This window comes from Macaca fascicularis, chromosome X, assembly GCF_037993035.2.
Source record: "Macaca fascicularis isolate 582-1 chromosome X, T2T-MFA8v1.1".
Lineage (NCBI taxonomy): Eukaryota > Metazoa > Chordata > Mammalia > Primates > Cercopithecidae > Macaca > Macaca fascicularis.
Genome location: NC_088395.1, coordinates 15533214 through 15550398, shown reverse-complemented (window position 1 = coordinate 15550398; position 17185 = coordinate 15533214). Strand labels below are relative to the sequence as shown.

Here is a 17185-nt window from a genome sequence, read left to right as displayed (position 1 = left end):
AATTAAACTAAAGAGCTTCTGTACACAAAAGAAACTATCAACAGAGTAAACAGACAACCTACATAGTGGGAGAAGATATTTGCAAACTATATATCTGACAAAGATCTAATATCCAGAACCTGTGAGAAACTTAACCAAATTTACAAGCAAAAACGAAACAATCCCCCATTAAAAAGTGGGCAAAGACATGAACAGACACTTTTCAAAAGAAGACAAACACGTGGTCAAACAAGCATATGAAAAAAACTTGACATCACTAATCATTAGAGAAATGAAAATCAAAACCACAATGAGAGAACGTCTCACACCTGTCAGCATCGCTATTATTAAAAAGTCAAAAAATAACAGATTCTGGTGGGGTTGTGGAGAAAAGGGAACACTTATAAGCTGCTGGTGGGAAATTAGTTCAGTCAATGTGGAAAGCAGTCTGGAGTTTTCCCGGAATAATATGTTACAATATGGGAGATTATTCTGAAACCTGGTAGGATAAGGATAGAGACTTCAGGGTGACCAAAAAATCAGAATAAATGTTGATATAAGATAGAGTCACCTCCACCAGCAGGGTCAAAGAAAGTAGTATTGAGGTTACAATCAGTTAATAGTATAGTGATGCCAGCAGCTAGGACTGGATTCGACCCAGCAATCTCATTACTGGGTATATGCCTAAAGGAATATAAATCATTCTGCCATAAAGACAGATGTACATGTATGTTCATCACAGCATTATTCACAATAGCAAAGACATGGGATCAACGTAAATGCCCATCAACAGTAGACTGGATCTTAAAAATGTGGTACATATATACAATGAAATGCTATGCAGCTATAAAAAAGAATGAGATCATGTCCTTTGCAGCAACATGGATGAAGCTGGAGGCCTTATTCTAAGCAAACTAACACAGGAACAGAAAACCAAATGCTGCATGATCTCACAAGTAGAAGCTAAACCTTGAGTACATATGGACACAAAGAAGCGAACAACAGACACTGGGGCCTACTTGAGGGTGGAGGGTGGGAGGAGGGTTTGGATCAGAAAACTACCTATCAGGTACAATACTTATTATCTGGGTGACAAAATACACCAAACCCCCAGGACATGCAATGTACCTATGTAACAAACCTGCACATGTACCCCTGAACCTGAAAGTTAAAACAAAAGAATATAAAACTATTCCCAACCTCACTAATAATTCAAATTTAAACAAAAAGAAATTAATTTTACTTATAAGATGGCTAAGATTAAGAAGGGTAATAATATCCAGTGTTGGTGAATGTGAGGATATTAGCAAAGTCATGCATTCTCATGAAAGTATAAATTGCTACAACATTTCAATAAGCTATTTAGCAGTATTTCCTAAAATAAAAGTGCACATAACAATAGGGTGACTATAGTTAACAATAATTTATTGTGTGTGTGTGTATATATATATACATCTATATATTTTTTTGAGGCAGGGGGACAGAGTCTTGCTCTGTCGCTTAGGCTGGAGTGCAGTGGCATGATCTCAGTTCACTGTAACCTCCAGCTTCCGGGTTCAAGCAATTCTCATGCCTTGGCCTCTCAAGAAGCTGGGGTTACAGGTGCATGCCACCATGCCTGGCAAATTTTTGTGTTTTTAGTAGAGACAGGGTTTCGCCATGTTGGCCAGGCTGGTGTTGAACTCCAGGCCTCAAGTCATCCGCCTGCCTCAGCTTCCCAAAGTGCTGTGATTACAGGCATGAGCCACCGCACCTGGCCTAATTTATTGTATATTTTAATATAAAAGAGGGGAATTGGACTGTTCCTAACACAAAGAAATGATAAATTCTTGAGATGATGGATGCCCCAATTACCCTGATTTGATCATTGCAAATTGTACGCCTGTATCAAAACATCACATGTACACGATATATACAACTATTAGGTACCCACAATAAAAAAAAAGTAATAAATTTTTAAAAATATGGAACAAATGATAAATGATAAGCTTATAACATATATTGTATATATATTTGACTGATCTTTCATTTTAAGCAGTATCCCATAAGTTTATTAAATGATCATCTTTAGGCCGGGCGCGGTGACTCACGCCTGTAATCCCAGCACTCTGGGAGGCTGAGGTGGGTGAATCACAAGGTCAGGAGATCGAGACCATTCTGGCTAACACGGTGAAACCCCATCTCTACTAAAAATTAGCCGGGCGTGGTGGTGGGCACCTGTGGTCCCAGCTACTCGGGAGACTGAGGCAAGAGAATGGCACAAACCCAGGAGGCGGAGGTTGCAGTGAGCCGAGATCGCACCACGGCACTCCAGCCTGGGCAACAGAGTGAGACTCTGTCTCAAAAAAAAAAAAAGAAATTATAATCTTTAGAGAAACATTATTTAGGCCTTTAACTGGTAATTTCTTTCTTCTTATCAATTGGGTTAATGGAAATAACTTCAAATTTTAAAACAGGAGTTATTAAAAGGACAAACAGAGGAAATTTGCAAATTGATGTTAGGTTGATGGTGATAATATAGGGGGAAACTTCATAAGAATAATATATCAAAATGCTGTGCTCACTGTAGAGAAAAACAGAGTTTTAAAAGAGAAAAGAGGCCGGGCGCAGTGGTTCACGCCTGTAGTCCCAGCGCTTTGGGAGGCTGAGGCAGGTGAATCACTTGAGGTCAGGAGTTCGAGACCATCCTGGCCAACATGGTGAAACCCTGTCTCTACTAAAAATACAAAAAAATTAGCTAGGTGTGGTGGCGGGCGCCTGTAATCCCAGCTACTTGGGAGGCTGAGGCGGATAATCACTTGAACCCGGGAGGTGGAGGGTGCAGTGAACTGAGATTAGGCCACTGCACTGCAGCCTGGGCAATAAGAGTGAAACTCTGTCTCAAAAGAAAAAAAAAGAAAAGAAAAGACTGAAGTTAAATTAAAACTTCATTTTGTACAAGCAGTGTAAAGTTTACAAGCAAACTCTTTGCATTCTTTTCAGTTTAAGATTAACATGTCCAAGTTCAGAACTCTTCAAGGTAAACTGTGCAGTACTGAGACAAGAAGCTGCTAGGCAGCAGTCAAGACTGAGTTCAAGATTGAACTCAATCATTGTCACTTCAGCAGGTATAGAGAAAATTCACTACGCCTACATCTAGGAGGTTGCCTCAGTATAGGGCTTACTTATTTATATATGTCAACAATAAAAGTAATGATGCCAATTAACCAAGGTGTCAGCACCAAAATTGTCTCTAAAACACTAGACCCTAAGTTACTATTTCTAATATTGGGAAACTAGGAAGGCATATGTGATCCATTATCCAAAATCACCATTTTTTTTTTTTTTTGAGACACTCTCACTCTGTTTCCCAGGTTGGAGTGCAGGGGCATGATCTTGGCTCACTGCAACCTCTGCCTCCCGGGTTCAAGCAACTCTTCTGCCTCAACCTCCCAAGTACCTGGGATTACAGGCACGCGCCACCACGCTTGGCTAATTTTTGTATTTTTAGTAGAGACAGAGTTTCACCATGTTGGTCAGGCTGGTCTTGAACTCCTGACCTCAAGTGATCCCCCCTGCTCCGCCCCCCATCTCCCAAAGTGCTGGGATTACAGGCATAAGCCACTGCACCTGGCCCCAAAATCATTTATACAATGAAAGTAGCAACATTAGGTTGAAACAAGGTTTCTCCACCTCAGCACTATTGTCCTTGGGGACCCAGATAATTCTTTGTGGTGGAGCTACCCTACACAATGCAGGACGTTCAGCAGTGTCCCTCGTCTCTATCCACTAGATGTCAGTAGCACCCCCATCCCTGCCCACGGCAATTGTGACAACCAAAAATGTCTCTCCAGACATTGCCAAATGTTCTCTGGGGGGCAAAACTGCCCCTGATTGAGAGCCCCTGGGTTAAAGTACAATAGGGTTTGCACATGAGGCAAAAATCTTTTATCTCCACATGTATCTTAACCTGATGATAGCTTAAAGAGAATAGAACCATTTTGTTACCTCTTAATTATTCAGAAAATATTGGGCTAATTATTATAAACCTCTTGAAATTGCTTTATTATGTAGACATATCAATTTCATTGCAATTAAAATATGAAGGATTGCATTTGATTGAAAATCTACAACCTAGAAAATTTCTGAATGGTGCTAAATGGTTTAGATGCTAGTTTTAAAAATGCACGATTTTAAAATCTTATAAAACGTTTCCATATTCAGTCATTAAAGGTTTTATTTGATTTCTTTTAATGTGTCACAGCCAGAGAAATTTCCCAAAACCCAATACAAATTTACAGAGTAATGTCACATTTGAAATGGTTTCACAATTTATAATACTAGTTTTAGGCAATATATGTTTACTACATTTCTGTGATAATGAAACAGAATACTCAGAGTCAAATTTAAAAGGAACATCAGCCCTCCCTACTTTTTGCTTTATTGCAGGTGAATGGAGCCTACATATGCCTTCATGCTTTTATGACTCTGATGAACTTTAAAAGGCATCTTGCATGAATCAAAAGAACGACATGTGTTTTATTTTCATGTGATCTCATATTTTATTTACCCCAGAGCAGTAGATCAATAGTTAAGTGCCCAGAAAGTGCTTTTCAAGAGTGTTGTGGAGTATAAAAAACACAGAGAAATCAATTTCTTTTTCCCATCTCAGGAGACTTGATGCCCTTTTGTGTGGCTCATGGCAACAGTCATCTGAACTTTTAAATCTACATGCTCTAAACTCTGAACATTTGGAAGTAAACAGTAACATATTCAGAATGATTCAAACTGCTTTATTTGTCATCATTTCCAAAGTCACTAATAAGTTATTAAGCTCCCTTATGTGAAATTGCTGCAATGAGCAGTTTATGAAGCAATTTACACAGATCTAAAGACTCTGGAAACTTACTACTTAAAACGGGTACATGGTGGCTCACTCCTGTAATCCTAGCCCTTTGGGAGGCTGAGGCAGGCAGATCACTTGAGGTCAGGAGGTCAAGACCAGCCTGGCCAACAAGGTTAAACCCTGTCTTTACTAAAAATACAAAAATTAGCCGGGTGTGGTGGTGTGCACCTGTAGTCCCAGCTACTCAGGAGTCTGAGGCACGAGAATCGCTCGAACCCAGGAGTCCGAGGCTGCAGTGAGCCACGATTGCGCCACTACACTCCAGCCTGGGTGACGGAGCGAGACTCTGTCTCAAAAACAAAAAAAAAAACCACAAAAACTTGTACATCAAGACAAGCACTAAATTTGTGCAAGATTTTGAAAAGTTTAAGAAAATAAAGATAATATCTTGAAAGGCCAGAATCCTAGTATCTAGTTCCATTTTCCATTTATTTTACTGAGATCTCCATCAAGCTATTTAACAATGAATTTGTTTTTTGTACCTTCTATGTGACATGTCACCTGTGGTGTCTTCATATTTGAAATCAAGTTATTGGCAGTGTCGCAAATTTGTCATTTGAGCTTTTGTCTTTTTATTCATCTTATAGAACCTATACAAGTCATTAACTGAAATCTTGCCACTTTGGGCCGCACATTTAGCAATTTTTTTTTTGCTGTGGTCAAACAAATCTAAACATATGAGCACATCAGCCCATGGGCAAGAATTAGCTTTATCCTGATAGGAAAATCTTACTACCTTAAGAAAGTTTCCACTTCATGCCCTTTAATAGTATTAATCATATTAATATGATAGATCAGCATCGTATTAATATGATAGATCAGCTTTAAAATAATGGGAAAGTCAAGATGATGCTTTTATTTTAAAAACAGAAATTTAACAGTGCAAAATTCACTCATGATTCCTTTAAAAAGAATATTGTCAACAATAGACACTGGGATGACAAGAGGAGGAGGGTGAGGGACAAGGGTCGAAAAATCACCTACTGAGTACTATGCGCACTGGGTGACAGGTTCAGTCATACCCCAAACCTCAGGATCCCACAATATACCCTTGGAATAAGCCTGTACATGTGCCCCAAAAAATCTAAAATAAAAGTTGAAATTTAAAAAAAGAAAAAAAAAGGAGAAATGCCAGAGGAAATAACAATAATAAACGAATATTGTCAGATGCTTATTTGAAGTTATTTACAAAATATATTTGAAGATTAAAAGTAAACTGTACAGATTTCTTCCCATAAACTCTAAGATGAAATATGTATTAATGTGCTTGAGATGAATAAGAACAATATTTAAAATACGGTACATATATATTTAGAGTTAAATCTGAAAAGAACTTAGAAATTTAGAAAATACTTTTAAACGTAATAACTGGGTTACAGGAAAAAATGAGAACTGTAATTATAGACTATTCTGAAAACTAATGATAATGAGATTACTATACATCTATATTTCTTATGTTATATAGCCAGAGCAGTACTCAGAGCAAAATCCATAGCCACAGATGTTTTCATTACTAACTAAGACCAAAAATAAACAAGCTTATTAGTCAACTCAAGAGTTATAAACAAAACAGCAAAACAACAATAACAACAACTGGTAAACAGACTTAATCAATGAACTCAGATGAATGAATCAGGAAACAGAAAGAATAAAAGTGAAAATTAATCCAAGAGCACGTTCTTTGAAAAAATAACAAAAAACTAGCAAAACTTCTGACATGTCCAACGGGAAACTGAGAAAACATTAATGTATTCACTAGCAAATACAAAGAGAACATAGCAACAAAAACAGGTATTTTATAGAAAATATCCTATAATGCTCATGAGAATACTGAAAAATCTGAATGAATTAAAGGATTTTCTTGGAAATTGTAGAGTCTAAATGGATTTAGAAAGATTCATGAAATCTGATATAAATGACCATGGAAGAAATGGGAAGTTTTCAGAGAACTTCTCGCCACAAATATGCACGATTTAGATTATTTATCCACAAAGTTTTTATTTCATATGCTTTTTAAAGTATTTCAAAACACAGAAAGTGCTAGAAATATTTCTATACCACGTTCATGGTGACAATAAAAAGAAAAAATCTTCAAGAATTAGCTCCTAAAAAGAAACCTATATGCTATTCTTCATGAAAATAGAGCTAAAAATCTTAGGAAAAACCTAGCAAAATATGTCCAGTAGCTTGTTGAAAATAACTAAAATAGTCAAAATCAAATAATGAAAAATAAAAACAAAAATTAACTTATGTAAGGGTTAGATCAATGTAAAGAAATTTATCAGTATAATGTACTAAATGATTAAAAAACCCAATGATCATAATAATACATGCTGAAAAGATAGTTACATTTCAAAATCGATTATTGATTAAAATAATTTTTAGTGAACTGGAAATAAAAGGATACTTTTATCAGAAAGCAAATCATATTTAACAGTGACTCACCAGATTATGTGGAGTAGAAACAGTCCCATTACAGTAAGGAAGAAGACAAGTGTCCATGTTATCCCACCATTATGTCACTCTGTTCTGATAGTGCCACTACAATGAGACAAAACATCAACAACTAGATATTACTATTGAAAAGCAGGAGAGAAACTTTAAAGTATATGCAGATGACATGAAATATGGGATTGCTTTCTGGGAAAATGCAAGAAAATAATCATATATCAGATTGAAAGGGGGAACTAACAGCTGGCAAAGAATGTCCGTGCAGCAGGGTACAGAGGTTCATGCCTGTCATCCCAGCAGTTTGGGAGGCCAGGGCAGGTGCATCACCTGAGGTCAGGAGTTCGAGACCAGACTGGCCAACACGGTGAAACTGCCATCTCTACTAAAAATACAAAAATTAGGCAGGCATGGTGGTGTGCCTGTAATCCCAGCTACTCAGGTGGCTGAGGCAGGAGAATCGCCTGAACCTGGTGGGTAGAGGTTGCAGTGAGCCGAGATCGAGCCACTGCACTCCAGCCTGGGCGACAAAGCAAGACTCTGTCTCAAAAAGAAAAAGAAAAAAAAAAAAAAAAGGAAAAAAAGGAATGCCTGTGCACACATAAATTCATGCAAAAAAATTGAGAATAATGAAAATTTTGGCAAAAAAAGGGCAAAGGATCAAATAAGCAGAAAAAGAAATACAAATGACCATTCAACATATAAAAAGTTCAGTTTTACTATGAAACAAAGAATTGCAAATCGAAGCAGTATTTATATACTGCTATACCATTTGTTTTGCCAAAAGAGTTTTGAAAACCAATAAGATATGGTGCAGGACTCTGGAAAATGGACACTCATATACAGCAAATAATCTGTACACTGACATAATCCTTTCGAAAGGAAATTCACATGTACTAAAACCTTACATGTTTCTATACTTTTTAAATTTACACCAAAGATATTAATAGAAGTGAATAAAAATTTGTCAGTTTCCAGAATATTTATTATAGCATTGCTTGTTGTAATTAAAATAAATTTAAAAACATATAATAGATCTAGAAAATGAATGAAATATTAGACAGTCATTAAAAGATGTGGGAATACACTCAAAGTAACACTGTGGATCGGATGCAGTGCTCAGGTCTGTAATTCCAGCAATTGAGAAGGCTGAGACAGGAAGATTGCTTGAGCTCAGGAATTCGAGACCAGCCTGGGTAATATAAGCAAGAACCCATCCATTCAAAAAAAGTTTAAAATTAGCTGGATATGGTGGCATGTGCCTGTACTCCCAGCTATTGTAGGGGCAGAGGGTGGCTGAGGCAGGAGGGTTGCTTGAACCCAGGAGGTCGAGGCTGCACTGTCCTATGATGGTGCCACTGCACTCCAGCCTGGGTGACAGAGCAAGATCCTGTCTCTATAAAAACACCACCACCACCACCACCACCACCAAAACAACAACAATAACACAAAACAAAAACAAAACACAGTTAAGTTCAACAAAGAAGATGACAAAGCTGTATAATAGCATGATTCCAGTTTTGTTTTTAAGAAGAAATGTATATGTATTTACACACATACACACAAAAGAAAACACAAGGCTTAGAAAGGTACGTTCCAAATATTTAGAAAATGTTAACATTGATCATTCGTTGATGCTGGTGGAATTACAGGTGATTTTTACTTTTCTCCTTGTGCTTCTTTGTGTTTTCTAAGAATTTCTATTGCTCTTTTAAAAAGATGATACAGGCCGGGCGTGGTGGCTCAAGCCTGTAATCCTAGCACTTTGGGAGGCCGAGACGGGCGGATCACGAGGTCAGGAGATCGAGACCATCCTGGCTAAAACGGTGAAACCCCGTCTCTACTAAAAAATACAAAAAACTAGCCGGGTGAGGCGGCGGGCGCCTGTAGTCCCAGCTACTCGGGAGGCTGAGGCAGGAGAATGGCCTGAACCCGGGAGGCGGAGCTTGCAGTGAGCTGAGATCCGGCCACTGCGCTCCAGCCTGGGGGACAGAGCAAGACTCCGTCTCAAAAAAAAAATAAAAATAAAAATAAAAAAAATAAAAAGATGATACAACAAACATAGAGAAACCATCATTCACAAGAGATTGTCTTCTCAAATGAATGACTTACACTAAGACCCACTGTTTTGCTGTCTTCAACCCTAGTTACATAGATGACTAAGTAAAAGCCAAAGAAAGCCACTTGATACTTTTATGAAGTGTAAGGCTAAAGGAAAACTGAAGCAGATGTCTATGTCCTTAGCATAGCTTTCTTCCTTGATGCAAACAAAATGCTTTGTTATAATCTCTATCTATGCATATTGATTTTTCCTTCCCATGATGACTTTACTTAGTTTAACATTTCCCAAGATGACTTCATCTAGTCTGGCTTTTTTTTCCCCCCAGGGGTTAGCTAGGTGAGCTCTTCCTTCTGGAAATTTCCATCGCACTTAATATAGTGACATTGCTAGAATGGCTGGGCTAACTTGTGGCTGCCTCTCCCTTTAGTACAGCTTTTCCTGACTCCGTGTCCTTGCAACCAAGATGAAGGAGAGAGAAAAAGCTTCCTCAGCTGGATTTAGCTGACGGACATGGGTCCTTTACAGTAAAATACCACCCTTACAAGGAGGGAGAAATGATGTGTTTCTCAAAGTGCTGCAGAAGTCTCATTGTTATTTTCCTCATTGTTGCTTTGAAAATCCAATATTTCTATTTAACACCAGGGTCACCCAATCTAATTCTGCCATTCATGATTTTCGAGGAACGGGGTGGAATTTGGGGACTGAATTTATGAAGAGGCAGAACGGTAGAGAGGAAAGCCCTGACATCAGCCTCTGGGCGGGGCATTGATTGGCATCTGTGGAATGCCCACCGGGGAAAGATTCTTTTACACTCATTATCTTAATTCTCAGAGCATCTCTGAGGTTTTGTTGCAACCTCAGGGTTCTTTTTTAACTTTTATTTTAGGTTCAGGGGTACATGTGCAAGTGTGTTATACAGGTAAATTGTGTGTCACATGAGTTTGGCGTACAGATTTTGTCATCCAGATAATAAGCATAGTATTCGATAGGTAGTTTTTCGATCCTCTCCTTCCTCCCACCCTCTACTCTCAAGTAGGTAAGAGGAAGCTCTGAAGCTCTCCTGGGATGTTCACCCGCCGTGGTGAGAGTCAGGTGAGGCCCTTCACAGAAGGGCACCCTTTGTTTACCGGAGAGAAAGGAGTCACGTTTGTTTCCTGAATGAAGATAGTCTGTCTATGAACCAGGTATCCTAGCCCCGAAAAGGTGAGAAGTGCATGCCAAGAAAACCTCTAGACAGGACTCAATTCTTCCCATGAGGCACCTAACCAGAGAATCGCAGAAGGGGCGAGGGAAGGATTCCAACTGTGAGGCAGCAGAGGAAACATTCTTTTGAGGTAGAGTCTGGAAAAAAACAATGAATCTGTAGATTTTCATAAATAACTGACAGGAGACAGGCGACTTCTATGAAAATATTAACCCAAATGATGGGTGTTAATCATTAAACCTTTTACGTGATGGATTTGTTCTTTTTCAGATATCTTAATCTGGGTCACAGAATGGCTCGGGCAGCTTTAAGTGTAGAGTGGGTTTTTCTTCCTTTTTTGTTTGCCTTTTTTTTTCTATTCCAAAAGGATGTTGTGACCTTCCTTCCTCCCTCCCTCCCTCCCTCCCTCCCTTCCTCTCTTTCTCTCTTTCTTGACGAAGTTTCACTCTGTGGCCCAGGCTGGACTGCAGTGATGAGAACGGATTCAAGCAATTCTCCTGCCTCAACCGCCCAAGTAGCTGGGATTACAGGCGCCCGCCACCACGCCTGGCTAATTTTTGTGTTTTTACTGGAGACAGGGTTTCACCATGTTGGCCAGGCTGATCTCGAACTCCTGACCTCAAGTGATCCACCTCCCAAAGGGTTGGGATTACAGGCGTGAGCCACCGTGCCTGGCCAGTAACTGCTATTCAGGCAGAACTCTGTCAACCAGGTAGTTAGCCTTGAAACTTAAAAATACATTAACATGGGCCAGTAAGAGAAAAAGCTGGACAATAACCACTGTCAAAACAGCAATAAAAATAATATTAAAAAAATAGCAATAAAAAACCTAACTAACTTTGCATCCAGCTCTGTTCCAAGCAAAAAGAAAAAAAAACATAAAAACAAACCAGTTTTCTGTTGTTTGAGTGCATCTTTGACTTAAAGGACTTGTTATTTCTCTAAATTTGCAGATGTGTTGAGGCTTGAAATTTGAGCCTGTGACTGTTTTACGAGTTTCAAAAGAAAACATTAAACCACCTAAAATGACAGAGGGTAAACTTTCAGTAAATAATTTGGAGCCATTTAGTTGTAGATCTGTTTTCTGTTCATTCCAGTTGCATAAAATATTAGGAATCACTGGGCTCTGTTTGACATATTTTGGCATTATTGCCACTTTTTCGAGTGCTCAATAGCCACCTATGTGTAGTGGCTGCCATAGTGGACGGCACAGACACAGAACATTCCCATCATCACAGAATGTCCCATTGGACAATGCTGTTCTATAGCATTAACTTTGATTTTCACAGCTACCAGATTTTTGGGTTGATCAAAACCAACCCCTTGGCAAGAAATGTTTTTAGAGTGAGACAGAGCAGCTCTGGGAACTAAAATAGTAAGTGAAGTACCTGAGTGTTCATTTTGAAAGAATTGCTTTCTAATAACACTTTCGTTATTGCCCTTCTGCATAGTTATCTTAAGCTTGAGTAAATCATTCCTAAAGACCTCTTTCTAATATTTTATTAAGGCAATAATAGACTAAAATGGAAATTGTTAATACAATGGTTTTTATTAAAGTATTTATAGTACATGCTAGAAATATGAACTGACACAACTAGTATGTGTCACTTGGCCTGTGAAACCATATGTGGCATATAAAGGTATGTTCAATTTTATACATTTATTGAGCACCTATTTTGTGTCAGATATATGCGCAACAGGTGGCTAAACTGCTATGGACAATCTTGTATATGTTTTTTCTGTATGCTTTTTTTTGGTTGGGTATTTAGGAGTAGAAATTTGGGTCACAGAGTATACATATGTTGAGAGCTATTATCTCTTTCCTTATCCTCTTGTGAGTTCTACACCTTCTCATTAGTTTATGTGCTCAATTTCACGTATGCATGGAGGCTCTCTCTTTGAAATGTTTTGAACGCCCTAGGGGAAATATGCTATGTATTTCAACCTGTTCACACTTGTCCAGGATAAGTTGGTTTCACTGGCAGGATACAAAACCCAATCTAGAACTACATCAATCCTGTTCTGATCTAAATAGCTTGGGGCTTTCTTTTGTGACCAAAACTGGACCTCTACCCAGCCAGCTCAAGCTCTTGGTTTTAAGAGGAATCAATGAAAGGACAGATCAGGTTAAATCATCCCCAAGAACTGAAAAACAATTTAAATATGTGTTCTGGTGAGAGTTGTCTAGCATCTTCATTTTAAAAAATATAGTATTTCTCTTTTTCTCAGACCCATGTTAAAGAAGAATCATGGAAGGAGGGTTTCCTGTCCAGGGATTGAACATTGTTGCAGAGTTTCTTCCAATCACCAGCTATTGAGCAAGCTGGGAATGGAATGGGTACCTCTGCCAGATTTGCTTTTCATCCAGTTTCCAAAGCTGGCAGAATACTATCCACTCTCCAGATGCCATCCTTGGAGGTAGGATCTTCATTTTTATCTGCTGCACTGAGCTCATCATTGTTATCTACACTTGAACAGGCTCATTCATCATCTCTACATTGTGTTAATAAGCCTTCCCTATCTGAACAGCGTGTACCAACCCCTAATCAACAATAGTCTTTCTTGATTTTCAAGTGTGTAGATTAGAGGTCTTTCTGTGCTTCTGCTGCTACTTAAGTAGGGAAAAGGACCAAGGGGAGAGTGAAACTCAAATTTATTTTTCCTTATATTTATGAAAGTAACTTTGAGGAAAGAGAATCCCAAAATTCTTCACCGCAGTGAGGATTTGGATTTTATTTGTATTTCAGCAAGTTATTCTTTTCCTATTACAGATAGTACAAGGGGACATCTACAGCCAGTTCTTCCTTCATGCCCAAGGGAGTTGTTTCACTGCAATGTAAATTAGCTTGAAATCCATCCTGGCTGGGCACAGTGGCTCACACCTGTAATCCCAACAACACTTTGGGAGGCTGAAGCGGGAGGATCACTTGAAACCAAGAATTCAATACCAGTCTGAGTACAAAGTGAGACCCTGCCTCTAGAAAACATTTTTTAAAACATTAACTGGGCACGGTGGTGCGCACCTGTTGTTCCACCTACTTGGGAGGCTGAGTCGGGAGAATCACTTGAGTCCAGGAGTTCAAGGCAGCAGTGACCTATGATCATATCACTGCACTCCAGCCTGGGTGACATAGAAAAACCCTGTCTCAAAAAAAACAACAACAAAAAACAAACAAAAAAAACCCATCCTATGAGCAAAACAGCCGTTAATGACATATGAGACATTCCCTCTAGTTTTCAGGAGTCAATGAGAATGTCTACCTTCACAGACAGTGGTGGCTTCAGATTTTCTTTGTTGATGGGTCGAGAGATTATATGGGACTTGTGTTGAAGCTACATTTTGGCAGCAAGCTCCCCTTTCACTGAGATCTCACATTTATATGGAGTGGCTATGAGAGAAGTACTGATGGAACTTATCATGGGCTAAATTCTCCCCAAACCATCCCCTGGGGCCACCACTGTCTACATACTTGCACCTTTACTTGTGTGTAGTTACATGAAAAAGTAGCAGCCAACTGCATAGGTCACAGTGACATAAATGATGGCTGTTGTTAAGCCTATGGTGCACAAAATTTCCCAAGCCAAAATTGGAACATACAAGTGACAACTTGAGTGTCCTTAGGAAATGCTCTTCATGACATCTGTAGACCAACAGAGAAATTGATGGTAAACCATGTTACAAAGGAAAAGAACGACTAACTACCTTGGTAATGATATGATATGGTGGGGTGGGATGGGGGGGACTTCTTGGGTGGTCAGGAGAAGGCCTTTCTGAGGAAGTGCCATTTAAGCTGGGACTGGATTAACAAAAAGGAGCCTGCCAGGGGGAAAATGTTCCAGGCAGGAAGTGTTGGTTCTTGGCCAGGTGCCCTGCATGGAGGGACACGCTGATCTTGCTGCCAGGCAGTATGAGTTCCAGCAATACTGGCTGTCAGGGCGATGAGTGATGAGGGCAGCTTCATGAAGCAGGATGTGTTTAGGATGCAATTCAGGTGCTGGGCTGGATTCCACATGCACTGACATAAATGAAGCTGCACTCCTACGTGAACAGCCTTTTCCTATGGGAAAGGGCACCACATAATGCAAGATGGGATTGAAAATAACTTTGCAAAGAGACTACCTCTCTCCAGTGTGGTGGGTGGATGGAAAACACCAGTAGCTTGGCAAATGGGTAAGCTTTTAAATCTGCCTTTCAGAGGTCTTTTGGTTCCAAAGTGAGACTGAGTGGATTAAAAATTCTGGAGGGTAGCTGTTATAAGCCGAATCTTGTCCTCCACCCTCCCAGATTCATGTGAAGTTCCAAACCCCAGTACCTTAAAATGTGATTGTATTTGGAGATAGGGTCTTCAAAAGGGTAATCAAGATAAAATGGGGTCATGAGGGTGAGCCTTAATCCAATCTGACTTTTGTCTTAATAAGAAGAGGAGGTTAGGACACAGATGTGCACAGAAAAAGATCACATGAAGACAGGGAGAGAACAGCTATTACAGGGCAAAAAGAGAGGCTTCAGGAGAAACCAACTCTGCTGATCCCTTGCTCTTAGACTTCCAGTTTCCAGACTATGAGAAAATTAACTTCTGTTGTTTAAGCCATCTAGTCTGTGGTATTTGTTATGGCAGCCGTAGGAAACTAACACAGTAGAATTATCCTTTCCAAAGATGGATTCAGGGGTCTTGGACATTGGCTGTTTATTTTTTTCTCATTCCTTATTCTATGAATATTTCAGAAAACTTGAAGATACTCTGAAGCTAGCGGCTGCCTCGTAGCCGGAGAAGTCTCATGGTGGAAGGCTGGCTTGAGCGCCTGTGACCGGGGAGAGAAAGGGCAGTTTTCTGAGCAGTCTGCACTTAAATATATTCCTGGGGCCAAGCAGAGGTTTTGGAAGGGAACAGGATGGAGTCATTGCCTGTTAGGCCCATGTCCTTAAGTGAGACAGGGCAAAACAAGGCAGCAGAGTGAGGCTGGAGGCGTACACCCCTGGAGGCAGAGCTGAGATGGGGTGGAGGAAGTCGGTCAGAGCATGTCAGCCATGTCAGGGGAAGATGCAGTGCAGAGGTCCCGGGAGGGGCCCCTGAAGGCTCCACAGGAGCATTCTGAGTGGAGAGCATCTGGACGCCCGCCACCACAGAGGACCCCTCACAGCAGGGGGAACCACAAGGGCCCTGGTCCAGGAAGAAGAATTTGGCCTTTCCTTATCTATCTCATGCCCCCATCATCTTGCTTTCCTGTCCCTAAGCGAGGAGAATGAAGCATGGTGGAGGGGAGCACAGGCAGGGAGGGAGTGGAGCCCGGAGCAAATGGCGGGAGCCCGCCACTCAGGTGCCTGCTCTGGCCAGAACGGCTGGAAGGAGAGCAGCTGTAGGTGAGAGGCAGGAGGGCAGCTTTGGTTAGACTGGCCTGGGTGCCTTAGTAGCTGGAAGTGACAGGAAAGCCACACCATCTGCCCCAGATGCTGTCAAGAGGCGAGGAGAAGGAGCTGACAGAGTGCCCAAAAGGAACAGTGTGAGCAACATCAACCTCTTCCTTCACTGCTGTCCACGAGGCCAGCCTGTAGAACTCTGTTGCTGTGGCTGGAGCCACAGGATCAAGTGACCTCTACTGAAAGCCTGCTATGTGCTGGGCACTAAGAGTCAAATGAGGGCTAAGATCAGCAGTCAGCAAAGCATGGCCTGTGGGCCAAATCCAGCCTGTTGCCTGCTTTTATACAGCTCACAAGCTAACCATGATTTTTACATTTTTAAATAGTTGGAAAATGAAAAAGATTTGTGATGCCTGAAAATTATCTGCAATTCCAATTTCAGTGTCTACACACCAAGTGTCATTGGAATACAGGCTTGGTCATTTGAGTACCTATTGCTCACAGGCTGCGTTCTTGCTAGAACAGCAGAGTTGGGTAGTCCTGACAGAAAAAGCCTGAAATACTCAGCACCTGGCCCTTCAGAAAAGCTTGTTCATCCCTACAGAAGACCAGGGCCCCTGATCCTACAGGAAGTCCATCTAGTGGGGGATACCTCATGACAATAATTCATTTCCACAACAAATTATGTTTTTGAAAATCTTTAAAATGTAATGATACATATAATTTTTAGTCCTTAGAGTGAATCTGACTTTGTCTTTCATTAAAAGTTAAGCACCTACGAATTTTACCATCGAATGAAATGAAGTAATTTATATGAAGTACTCGGAAGCATATAGAAAAAGCCATAAGTGTCACATATTATTAATCCATACGGAATTCCCATTGTGCTATTCTATAGTTGTAGAAATCAGGATGGGTTATGTAATTTGCAGGGCCCAGTGCAAAATGAAAATGGAGGACCACTTGTTAAATCATTAAGAATTTCAAGACTACAACAGCAGAATATTAAACTATGGGTAAGACCCTCTTAAGAGCACAGGCTTGTGTAACTGCACATGTCCCATGCCCAAGAAACTGGCCCAGGTAAGAATTACATGAAGATGGACTAAATGTGACAGCAACAAGGCACTTCTTTTGAAATGAGTACTTACAAATCTTTACATTAAATGGTTTTCTTGTTATGTGCTGCTTTTCCTTAAAAGTAGAATGGAAGATAGGCCGGGCGCAGTGGCTCCTGTCTATAATCCC

General features: G+C 40.1%; 1 protein-coding gene and 1 non-coding gene across 10 annotated transcripts in view; both read right to left on the bottom strand.

Annotated features, from left to right (window-relative positions):
* CA5B (carbonic anhydrase 5B) overlaps positions 1–17185 on the bottom strand; it is a 112872-nt gene that overhangs the window by 58972 nt on the left and 36715 nt on the right. For all 9 annotated transcript variants that reach the window (XM_065538218.1, XM_065538217.1, XM_074029069.1 and 6 more), the window contains one exon: positions 7310–7405. The gene's annotated coding sequence lies outside the window, so the exon portion shown is untranslated. The remainder of the gene's footprint in view (positions 1–7309; positions 7406–17185) is intronic.
* Positions 12860–12999, bottom strand: LOC123571491 (small nucleolar RNA SNORA7). Its single transcript, XR_006695647.2, has one exon. It is a non-coding gene; the product is annotated as a small nucleolar RNA SNORA7 (small nucleolar RNA).